Source organism: Musca domestica, unplaced genomic scaffold, assembly GCF_030504385.1.
Source record: "Musca domestica strain aabys unplaced genomic scaffold, Musca_domestica.polishedcontigs.V.1.1 4, whole genome shotgun sequence".
In the NCBI taxonomy this organism is placed as follows: Eukaryota; Metazoa; Arthropoda; class Insecta; order Diptera; family Muscidae; genus Musca; species Musca domestica.
The window spans coordinates 2597578-2610112 of NW_026712328.1; positions in this window are offsets into that span (position 1 = coordinate 2597578).

The window sequence follows — 12535 nt, forward strand, 5'->3', positions numbered from 1 at the left end:
AACAGACGGTCAAAAACAAATCGGCATTGTCATCATGGAAGGATTTGGATCATTTCCTTACGGAACGGATTCAAACCCTTACGTGTCTCCGAGATATTCGTGGCATAGATTCCTCTAGAAAATCTGAAAAGAAGGTGCGAGCTCATTTTAGAAAGACAGCTCCTTCTGTTAATTCATCTTATGGGCCTTCAGGTAGAGTATGCGTTCTTTGTCCGAAATTTGTTCATCATTTGCGTTTGTGTCCAGAATTCAATAAATTATCAGTAGAAGGTCGCTTTTCAGTACTCAAGCGGTTCACTTGTTGTATAAATTGTCTTACAATTGGTCATGAGGTCAAAAAATGTATAAGTAAAAATAACTGCGGTAAATGCAACAAGCGGCATCACACCCTTTTACATCGTGCGATGTCCAATCCTGCAGTTCCCGTTCCATCAACGACATCTCCAAGGTCGATTTCAAACCAACCTTCTTCCCAATCTAGCAATGCGAATCCAAATCTTCCCTCGACTTCGTCAGGTGTATCTCACTCTGCCAATAGGCAAGTGTATCATATTTCGCACAACAAAAATGTTATTTTAGGCACAGCAATGGTTCATTTAATTCATCAAGGTGTAACATACCCTGCTCGTGGCTTAATTGACCCAGCTTCTGAAGCTTCCTTCATTACTGAAACCTTACAACGTCATCTTGGTATTTCTACTATGTCGACACAAGCTACTATTTCTGGCATTAACCAAACCTTGTACACTACCTTAAGCAAATTGTGTTCGTTATGCATAGGCTCCCCTATCGATACATCAATATTCTTGGAATTGTCAGCATTAGTGGTTCCCGCTATTTCTGGCAATTTACCATCTTTTTCACTTGGTGGTGCCTTAATTTCCCGTTTGCCAAATATTCGTTTGGCTGATAGAAATTTCTTTGAATCTAGATCAGTTGATCTACTCCTAGGTGCTGATTTATATCCTAGAATTCTTCTTCGAGGAATTCAATCCAACATTTTAGGGTCATTAATGGCTCAAAATACTGTTTTTGGGTGGATCATTACTGGTCCAATTCCCTCTTCCAACATAACGGTATTAACTACCACAATAAATTATTCCGAAGATAATCTTAACAAGACACTTCTTCGATTCTGGGAATTGGAGAACCTCCAAAGCGCGCAATTCTGTCTCCTTCGGACAAGTTTTGTGAGGAAAATTACAAAAGTACAACGTGTCGGGACTCAGATGGCAGATATATTGTCAAACTTCCCATTACACCAGAATTCGCAGGTCAGCTTGGTCATTCCAGGACCAACTGTTTACATTTACGATGGGGTGGTCCGGGAATATTTAGAATTAGCCCACATGAGACTGGTTTCGACTTCGTCAGCAAGCTCTACGGTTTGCTACCTACCTCACCATCCGGTTATTAATCCGGATAAACAAACAACTAAATTGTGTGTGGTTTTCAATGCCTCAAACAAGACCTCTAAAGGGAATAGTCTAAATGATATTCTTTATGTCGGCCCAACTCTTCAGTTGGATTTAGTCCTCCTTATTCTAAGATGGAGACTTTTCAAATTTGTTTTTAACTGCGACATAACACAAATGTACAGACAAATTAGAGTAGATCCTGCTCACATCCCCCTCCAAAGAATTGTTTTTCGGGATTCTCCCAACAAGCCGGTTCAAGACTTTGAACTTCAAAGAGTTGTATTCGGAGTAAATTGTGCTCCATATCTTGCCATTCGGACTTTACTACAATTGGCCGATGACACAGAAAATGAATTTCCATTAGCTGCACATATCCTTGGAAGTGCATGTACGTAGATGACGTCTTAACTGGCTATCACGATTTGGAGACAGCGCACAAATCTAGAGACCATCTAATCGGTGCTCTATCTTCCGCCAAATTTGAATTAGTAATGGACAGCCAATGATCGCAGTATTTTACAACCACTTCCTTCAGATCATCTTTACGACGCTCAGTTTCTAACTTTCGTAGAAGCTAGCAGTTCAAAACCGCTGGGTATTCGTTGGAATGCACAGCTGGACCATTTTTATTTCAGTGTAAACGCGCTGGAACATCGGTCCAAATATACTAAACGGGAAGTTTTGTCAACTATCGCAAAATTATTTGATCCAGTTGGATGGCTAGGACCAGTTATAGTGGTCGCAAAAATAATTATGCAACGTATTTGGCTCGACAACATTGGGTGGGATGATTCGCTTCCGTCTTCGACGGAACGTGAATGGCAGAAATTCGTTGAATCCTATCTTGACGTCAATTCGATTTCTATTCCTCGTTGGGTCCAATATTCTCCGAATTCCCAAGTCGAATTTCATGTCTTTTCTGATGCCTCAGAAAAGGCAAACGCGGGGGTAACTTACATTCGTGTTATAGATTCAAATGGCACCATTTTCACAAATCTTCTATCATGTAAAACAAATGGCAGAAATTCGTTGAATCCTATCTTGACGTCAATTCGATTTCTATTCCTCGTTGGGTCCAATATTCTCCGAATTCCCAAGTCGAATTTCATGTCTTTTCTGATGCCTCAGAAAAGGCATACGCGGGGGTAACTTACATTCGTGTTATAGATTCAAATGGCACCATTTTCACAAATCTTCTATCATGTAAAACAAAAGTAGCTCCGCTCAAATCTATTTCTTTACCTCGTTTAGAATTATGCGGTGCAGTGCTGGCATCCGAACTTTTAAAAGGCATTCTGAACGAGATTGTTATTTCTTTTAACAAAATTTATTGCTGGACAGATTCAACAATTGTACTTTCTTGGCTTCAGAAAAGCCATCAACATGGTCTACTTTCGTAGCAAATAGGGTCTGTCGTATTCAGGAGAATGTTGGGCAAAATAAGTGGTTCCACGTTCGGTCTGAGGACAATCCTGCAGACTTAGGCAGTCGGGGGCTTTCTCCTTCGGAGTTGGCTTCATCACAAATTTGGTGGCATGGGCCACAATGGCTAGGTCTTGATAGTTCAAATTGGAATATTCAAAACGTTTCGCTTGATACTGTTGTCGACCTTCGCCCAGTTAAAAGTCATGTAACATTTATACAAAACTATGAAGATATCTTAAATCGATTCTCTTCCATAGATACGGCGATCCGCGCCATTGCATGTAATCTAAGGTTTTTCTATAATACCCATTCTGCTCATCGTGGCAAATATCAGTTTGAAGGTTCCACCCCTACTAATTCTGAAATCCAAGCAGTCAAATTCCGTCCGGCTGCTTTAGGTCAAAAATCATTCTATTCTGAGGAATACTATGCGCTACTACACAAAAAGCCACTAAATTCGAAGAGTTCAATCTTATCCTTAAATCCATTTCTGGATGAAACAGGGGTAATTCGCTTAAACGGACGCCTTGCACAGTGTCCAACTCTTTCCACTTCTGAACGTCATCCAATTTTGTTACCATACCATAGTAGATTCGCAGAACTTTTGTTGGAACAAATTCACATAGAATCTATGCACGGAGGAAACCAAATAATGCTTCGCATTCTTCGTCTGGAATATTGGATTCCTCGTGCTACTTCGTTGATTAGAAAAACAATAAGACATTGTAAAATATGCATTTTAGCGAAAAAAAACGTACTTGTACACAAATCCTGGCATCTCTTCCTCCGGAGAGAACTATTTTGTCCAGACCTTTCTCTACTACAGGTATAGATTTCGCTGGACCATTTGATATCAAATCCTTTACAGGTAGATATTGCAAAATTACAAAAGGTTATGTTTGCGTTTTTGTATGCTTTTCTACGAAAGCTATTCATTTAGAACCATCTTCCGATTTATCCACGGAAACATTTTTAGCAGCCTTTTATAGGTTTATTTCACGCCGTGGATGTCCCAAGACTATCTTCTCGGATAATGGTACCAATTTCGTTGGTGCATCTCGAGAGTTAGAACGAGAATTTAAACTGACATTAAATGCAATTCGTGATAAGCTCCGATCCAAGTTTCAATACCAAGAACTTGCATGGAAGTTTAATCCAGCTGGAGCTGCACATATGGGTGGACTCTGGGAAGCTGCTGTCAAAAGCTTCAAAAATCACTTTCGCAAAATGGCTAAACATCTTAAATTTACATTTGAAGAATTTTCAACAATACTAACAAGAATAGAAGCTTGTTTAAATTCTCGTCCTTTCTGTCCTATAAATGATAGTCTTGATGATACGGTGGCGCTTACGCCTGGACATTTTCTTGTCGGGTCTCCAATCCTTGCTCCCCCAGAGCCCATCATAAACGAATCTCCTTTGGATATCGTTAACCGGTATCGAAAACTGAAAGCGCTCTCTCAACAATTCTGCCTTCGGTGGTGTTCAGTCGCTTGGTTCAAGTAAAAAACGTATATTGAGCAGTTTCAAAGCAGATATGTAGCCGGTTGAAATCAGCTAAAATCTGCAAATTTATTAATTCAAATTCAATGAAATTCATAAGGCAGATTAAATATTAGTAAATATACATACACTTGTGTTTTATCCTCTTAAACTTAAACCAACAGTTGAACAGATATTTATGATGAATTGATAATCCAAGACTTTAACCAAAGAAATTAATTTTGATAAAATTCGACTTTTCAGGATGGAGAATAAAAGGAAATGAGCGAGTTGTCATCACCTCTTAACTCTCTTCAACCATTTACGGTTGTAAAATTGTGTATTACATGAATGCAAATGTTCATTATTGTACAGTAGTGCATTTGAATTTACGGTGCGTACGAATTACGTATCGCGACGTAACAGGTGGAAAGATGAATATTTGAAGAGCCTCCACCATCGCTATAAGTGGAAATTTCCGCAACGCGATATTCAAACGGATGAATTAGTAGCTTTTCGACATGAACAACTACCTCCTACTGCGTGGAAACTTGGTCGCGTCGTAAAAGTCTATCCGGGAATCGATGTCATGTTAGAGTCGCGGACGTGAAGACGGAAAACGGTATCGTAGAACGACCCGTAGTTAAGTTCGTCATTCTGACCGACCAAGAATAGATAGTTGTTCTCTCTTCACTGCGCCATCTCCATTTTTTCGCAGATATGGAAAACTTGAGCAAGATGGCCGCTTCCCTCCCAATTGTGGATGACAACATCCCAATGTCGGATGAAGAGAGAGAGTTTGAAGACAACAATGTGGCTTCTTTGGAATCACAAGACTCGGCTTTTAAAGAAATTATCGAAGCTCCTAATAAGGACTCTGCTCCGGGTCTTCAAGCCAGCTCATCGGCTGACAAGAAGATGGTTGCTTCTCCTCATCGGGAGAATAGCACAGCAATTGTGGCTCTCCCCAGCACCTCATCGGTTGTCTCTCCTCATCAGGAGAATTGCACGGCAACTGTTGTGTCCAATCCGGGATTTTCGTCCCAAATGGCGGTTGACACCCTTCCGGTACTTCTGCCCCATAATGAAGAAGTAGGACCCGCCTCTCCTCATCGGGAGTTTGCACGGGCGCGTTCTGCTTCAACATGGACCATCCCTACGGCGTCTCCCCATCGGGAGCTTGCACACGCCAATGATGAACAAACAACAAGCAATACGGCCACAATTCCTTGTGGTAATCGACCAGTGGCAGGACCTAATCGTCATCAGAGTCCAAAATGCCTAATGTGCATGCAGAGGCATTTCTTAAAAGATTGTCCTGATTTTCACAAGCTTCCTTGTGAGAAAAAGATTCGATTGTTGTCCAGAATAATTTCTGTTCGAATCGGTCCCACATTCTAAGAGACTGTTCAGTCCACGACGATGCAAGAAGTGTGACAGAAACCACCACACACTTCTTCACTCCAACAAAATGCTACATGGAAAAGTCCGACCTTCGGGTAGTAGAGGCTATACGGCTCGTTCGCTACATTTGTCGCCCTCGTCCAATTCTATTTCGTCCGCTAAAAGAAAGACCTCTGCTAAACGTCCGTCTGTCCACTCTCACCATCCGATATCGTCCGCCCCTTCGGGTGCAGTCCGTCCGATAGTTCAGTCCATACAGCCCATTGTGACTCTGGGGCCTACAATGGTGGTACAAATTGTTCTTCCGGACCGAAAAGTACCAGTTCGAGTGCTATTGGATCCTTGTGCTGGACATAGTCGAATTTGCTCCACGCTGACTAGTAAACTCCAGCTCAGCTCCTTAAACGTTGGCCACGATTTATTCTGCCAACTGACTATACAGTCTTGTCACGACCAGACGCAGCTGCTTCGTGTATCCGCACTTAGCACACCCTTGAGGCATGTGGTCGCTCCTGCGCAATCGGCTCCAGACTACATTAAAGAACACTATGCTGGGATGCTACTAGCACATCCCGAGTTTCATAAGTCCGCTCACATCGCACTAATTCTTGGTCCAGATGTGTACCCGAAGGTGATAAAATCACAAACTCATTCGAGTCCAGGGTTCCCTTGGGCTCAACTTACTATCTTTGGTTTCCGGTCCTTGCCCACTGTGAAGTTGCCCGCGATGATCGGCCTAGATCGAGACCAAGGGTCTAAAATTTGTTGAAGGCAATCTTCTATTGCCTGAATGGTTCATCGACCATCACATGTTTTTTGAAAAAATGAAAAAAAAAAAATAATTGAATAAAGAAAATGCTCAAAAAATTGAGTTTTAAACCTATAGATATAAGCATAATTGTTGTAACATACCTAGATGTTTCAAGGGCGGCGGTAATGTTTAATTTACAATTAAATTATAAACCTAAAATGCAACTCGTCATTATTTCTAATTATTTGCAATCATACCATTTTATTCAACTTTGAACTTTCGTTCAAAGTTAGCGATGACAAATTCTAACGAGTATTTGCGCGGCTCTTGAGATCTTCACGGATCACGGATCTTCGTCCAATAAACAACGCAGCAACACCAATTGTCCAACAAGGTAAAATTATATATTAGTTCTTCGACTAATATAATAATATATTAAAACCGCCAATTTTTTTAATTTGAAAAAACATTTAATTTCTTGTGTTTTATTTTCTTTTTGGTTTTATTTATACTGCTCCGCAACAGGATTCTTTGATATTTTGTTTGCTTTGAATCCAAAAGTAGTTGGATCCATTTTAAGATTTCCAATTCTATTAGTTGTATTTTATTTAAACAAAGAGATAACAACCTTCATTTACGATAATAAAAGGATACAAAGAAGTAGGAAATTTAGAAGTGAAATTTTTTGTTGAAGTGTCCCTCCCTGTGTCCTCCAACTATCTATCCAATATTTTTTCTTTTGAGTTGAAAATGATTTAATTGTTTTCATCGGAGTTCCAACTATGAGTACTCATGACGTAAAATTTCGACGTAAAGTTCGGGTCAGGCAGTTCTAATGACGTTACTTCTCGCAGTTGTGATTCATCTTAGTTTTGAGGTGGTAAATTCAAAGGGAAGGTAAATAAAGCTGGAGCCCAGACTTCCAGCTTAAAGCTAGGGTCGTAGTTTGATATCATAGTAAACAAGCAAGATTTCATCGAAGTTTCGGAAACAAAGTAACTTAAGCCAACGACAAAAATTAAGTTGCTCAATGTAGGTAACTTCAAAAAGTTTTTCATCTTCTCAGAAATAAAGGTGGATTGTGATCCTGAGTCTATTAGAGCTCGGGCACCGTAAAGTTGTCCTTTGGTTTCAACTTCTACTATTGTACTGTGAAAAGTAGTTTTCCTCCAGATTGTTGCTCTCTAATTTGCTTATCTTGGTGGGTCAAAGTAGTAATATTGGTTGGTTCTAGGTTTGTAGTGGACTAGTACTTCATGTGTAAGGGCGGCAGCACTTATACATTCCTAACTCGAGCTAGGTATGTATTCCGTTCCCTTGTGTAACAAAGTATTGTGTCTCAGAGTACAAATATTGCAACCACTGCAACTTTTGCAATCCTTTGCATTGTTGGGCAAATTTTGATATACAGGCTTTATTTTACAAACTGACTACAAAATGTTGCATTTGTATGTTAAGAACGCGTCAAATTGTCCCCATTTTGGGATCTGTTTATAAAGGCTTAACGAGCTCTCGAATATTTCGAAAAACCCTCTGTGTAATTTCTTTTTAAAATCGGATCACATCCTTTGACATCGACAAGCTTACCCAGTGTCTGAATGCTGATATTGACTGTATGTTGTAGCTTTTGAATAATGTAACTGGATTCTGTATAAACTCCAGGTAGATTAAAAAGTTCTTAATTTCTTGATTAATTTGCATCCTTTTATTATCGTAACGATCCGTTAGATTATTCCAGCCCAATGTAAATCCACCATTAGATAGTGGGGCAGGCGAAATAATTTCTCTAGCTTCTCCTGCAATATTTTGAGCGAAATGGAATAATTTTTCGACATTGTTTTATTTTGTGTTATTAATATAAAGTGCTGAAGTAGATCTCTGAAGTGAAAAATATTTGATAATGCTAAAAGTTCATTTTGTATTCGACGCTGAACTGATTTGATAAAAAATGTATGTTGGACTGCCAGGAAGCGTCAATTTTTCCCAAAATCAAACAAAACAAAAATTAATATTCACTTACAGAAGGATTTTGCCGAGAGATAATCAAAAAGTTTTTTAAAAACAAAAGAGTTGGAACGAGAATTGCTAAAGCCGAAAATAGCAGAGATGTATTGCTGCAATAAACTAACACATTTTTATTTTCGATAGTGAAAATTACATAAATCGGGGGCTATACAAAGGCGTGAACCTGCACACGCGATTTTTTGTCACAGCTGGTAAAAATGTCGTTTTTGTCATACATATACATTTTGCAATAACGAACTTCACCCACGAAATTTGAAACCATTCCGCTTAATAATAATCAAAATGCCGAATATTGGGAGGTATCTTTATATGGGTGCTATACAAAGACTTGGACCTACATACGCGATTTTTGTCATAGGCTGTAGTACCTATTACGAACTCAAGATACAAAATCTGATATAATTCCTACCGGCAAAATACACTTGCGTGTATTTTACATTCATCTGTGCTCCACAAACATTGTTCCTTCAAGCCAGATTTTTCGGTCTGTCTTCTTCCATCACAAGGAAAAGCTACAAACAAAGAAATATAGCACAGTAAACATCGAATTCAACGATACTCCTTTCCAAGTATTCAACGACTACGTCACCGACAATTACAAAAGTTCATCGCCCCCACCATTGTTACAAATTAACATCCATTAATTTGTGATTAACAGTATGAATTACTTGTAAAGTGACATACCGAACATAGTTATTGTTGTGCTAATGAAACAAAACAAAGCCTTCGGTCATTTTGCAACTAGTATACATGTCCGCCCGTCACCTATGAGATTTCCTTTGGCATTAAGCACAACAATAAAACAGTGTCAAAGTGGTTTTTGTTTACACCAAAAAAACACACACAACCACAATCAGAATTTCACATTTTCCTTTTGTCTTTTTATTTCTGTAGTTTTGCATATTTCTTTTATGTTTGCAATTACTCTACTCTGTGCTGCTTTTGTGTTTTGGATCTTCTTGTAAGGTAATAAAGACAACAACAATATAAAAATGTAATTATTGTCACTACTAGAACACAAATCTTCTATCATGTAAAACAAATGGCAGAAATTCGTTGAATCCTATCTTGACGTCAATTCGATTTCTATTCCTCGTTGGGTCCAATATTCTCCGAATTCCCAAGTCGAATTTCATGTCTTTTCTGATGCCTCAGAAAAGGCATACGCGGGGGTAACTTACATTCGTGTTATAGATTCAAATGGCACCATTTTCACAAATCTTCTATCATGTAAAACAAAAGTAGCTCCGCTCAAATCTATTTCTTTACCTCGTTTAGAATTATGCGGTGCAGTGCTGGCATCCGAACTTTTAAAAGGCATTCTGAACGAGATTGTTATTTCTTTTAACAAAATTTATTGCTGGACAGATTCAACAATTGTACTTTCTTGGCTTCAGAAAAGCCATCAACATGGTCTACTTTCGTAGCAAATAGGGTCTGTCGTATTCAGGAGAATGTTGGGCAAAATAAGTGGTTCCACGTTCGGTCTGAGGACAATCCTGCAGACTTAGGCAGTCGGGGGCTTTCTCCTTCGGAGTTGGCTTCATCACAAATTTGGTGGCATGGGCCACAATGGCTAGGTCTTGATAGTTCAAATTGGAATATTCAAAACGTTTCGCTTGATACTGTTGTCGGCCTTCGCCCAGTTAAAAGTCATGTAACATTTATACAAAACTATGAAGATATCTTAAATCGATTCTCTTCCATAGATACGGCGATCCGCGCCATTGCATGTAATCTAAGGTTTTTCTATAATACCCATTCTGCTCATCGTGGCAAATATCAGTTTGAAGGTTCCACCCCTACTAATTCTGAAATCCAAGCAGTCAAATTCCGTCCGGCTGCTTTAGGTCAAAAATCATTCTATTCTGAGGAATACTATGCGCTACTACACAAAAAGCCACTAAATTCGAAGAGTTCAATCTTATCCTTAAATCCATTTCTGGATGAAACAGGGGTAATTCGCTTAAACGGACGCCTTGCACAGTGTCCAACTCTTTCCACTTCTGAACGTCATCCAATTTTGTTACCATACCATAGTAGATTCGCAGAACTTTTGTTGGAACAAATTCACATAGAATCTATGCACGGAGGAAACCAAATAATGCTTCGCATTCTTCGTCTGGAATATTGGATTCCTCGTGCTACTTCGTTGATTAGAAAAACAATAAGACATTGTAAAATATGCATTTTAGCGAAAAAAACGTACTTGTACACAAATCCTGGCATCTCTTCCTCCGGAGAGAACTATTTTGTCCAGACCTTTCTCTACTACAGGTATAGATTTCGCTGGACCATTTGATATCAAATCCTTTACAGGTAGATATTGCAAAATTACAAAAGGTTATGTTTGCGTTTTTGTATGCTTTTCTACGAAAGCTATTCATTTAGAACCATCTTCCGATTTATCCACGGAAACATTTTTAGCAGCCTTTTATAGGTTTATTTCACGCCGTGGATGTCCCAAGACTATCTTCTCGGATAATGGTACCAATTTCGTTGGTGCATCTCGAGAGTTAGAGCGAGAATTTAAACTGGCATTAAATGCAATTCGTGATAAGCTCCGATCCAAGTTTCAATACCAAGAACTTGCATGGAAGTTTAATCCAGCTGGAGCTGCACATATGGGTGGACTCTGGGAAGCTGCTGTCAAAAGCTTCAAAAATCACTTTCGCAAAATGGCTAAACATCTTAAATTTACATTTGAAGAATTTTCAACAATACTAACAAGAATAGAAGCTTGTTTAAATTCTCGTCCTTTCTGTCCTATAAATGATAGTCTTGATGATACGGTGGCGCTTACGCCTGGACATTTTCTTGTCGGGTCTCCAATCCTTGCTCCCCCAGAGCCCATCATAAACGAATCTCCTTTGGATATCGTTAACCGGTATCGAAAACTGAAAGCGCTCTCTCAACAATTCTGCCTTCGGTGGTGTTCAGTCGCTTGGTTCAAGTAAAAAACGTATATTGAGCAGTTTCAAAGCAGATATGTAGCCGGTTGAAATCAGCTAAAATCTGCAAATTTATTAATTCAAATTCAATGAAATTCATAAGGCAGATTAAATATTAGTAAATATACATACACTTGTGTTTTATCCTCTTAAACTTAAACCAACAGTTGAACAGATATTTATGATGAATTGATAATCCAAGACTTTAACCAAAGAAATTAATTTTGATAAAATTCGACTTTTCAGGATGGAGAATAAAAGGAAATGAGCGAGTTGTCATCACCTCTTAACTCTCTTCAACCATTTACGGTTGTAAAATTGTGTATTACATGAATGCAAATGTTCATTATTGTACAGTAGTGCATTTGAATTTACGGTGCGTACGAATTACGTATCGCGACGTAACAGGTGGAAAGATGAATATTTGAAGAGCCTCCACCATCGCTATAAGTGGAAATTTCCGCAACGCGATATTCAAACGGATGAATTAGTAGCTTTTCGACATGAACAACTACCTCCTACTGCGTGGAAACTTGGTCGCGTCGTAAAAGTCTATCCGGGAATCGATGTCATGTTAGAGTCGCGGACGTGAAGACGGAAAACGGTATCGTAGAACGACCCGTAGTTAAGTTCGTCATTCTGACCGACCAAGAATAGATAGTTGTTCTCTCCTCACTGCGCCATCTCCATTTTTTCGCAGATATGGAAAACTTGAGCAAGATGGCCGCTTCCCTCCCAATTGTGGATGACAACATCCCAATGTCGGATGAAGAGAGAGAGTTTGAAGACAACAATGTGGCTTCTTTGGAATCACAAGACTCGGCTTTTAAAGAAATTATCGAAGCTCCTAATAAGGACTCTGCTCCGGGTCTTCAAGCCAGCTCATCGGCTGACAAGAAGATGGTTGCTTCTCCTCATCGGGAGAATAGCACAGCAATTGTGGCTCTCCCCAGCACCTCATCGGTTGTCTCTCCTCATCAGGAGAATTGCACGGCAACTGTTGTGTCCAATCCGGGATTTTCGTCCCAAATGGCGGTTGACACCCTTCCGGTACTTCTGCCCCATAATGAAGAAGTAGG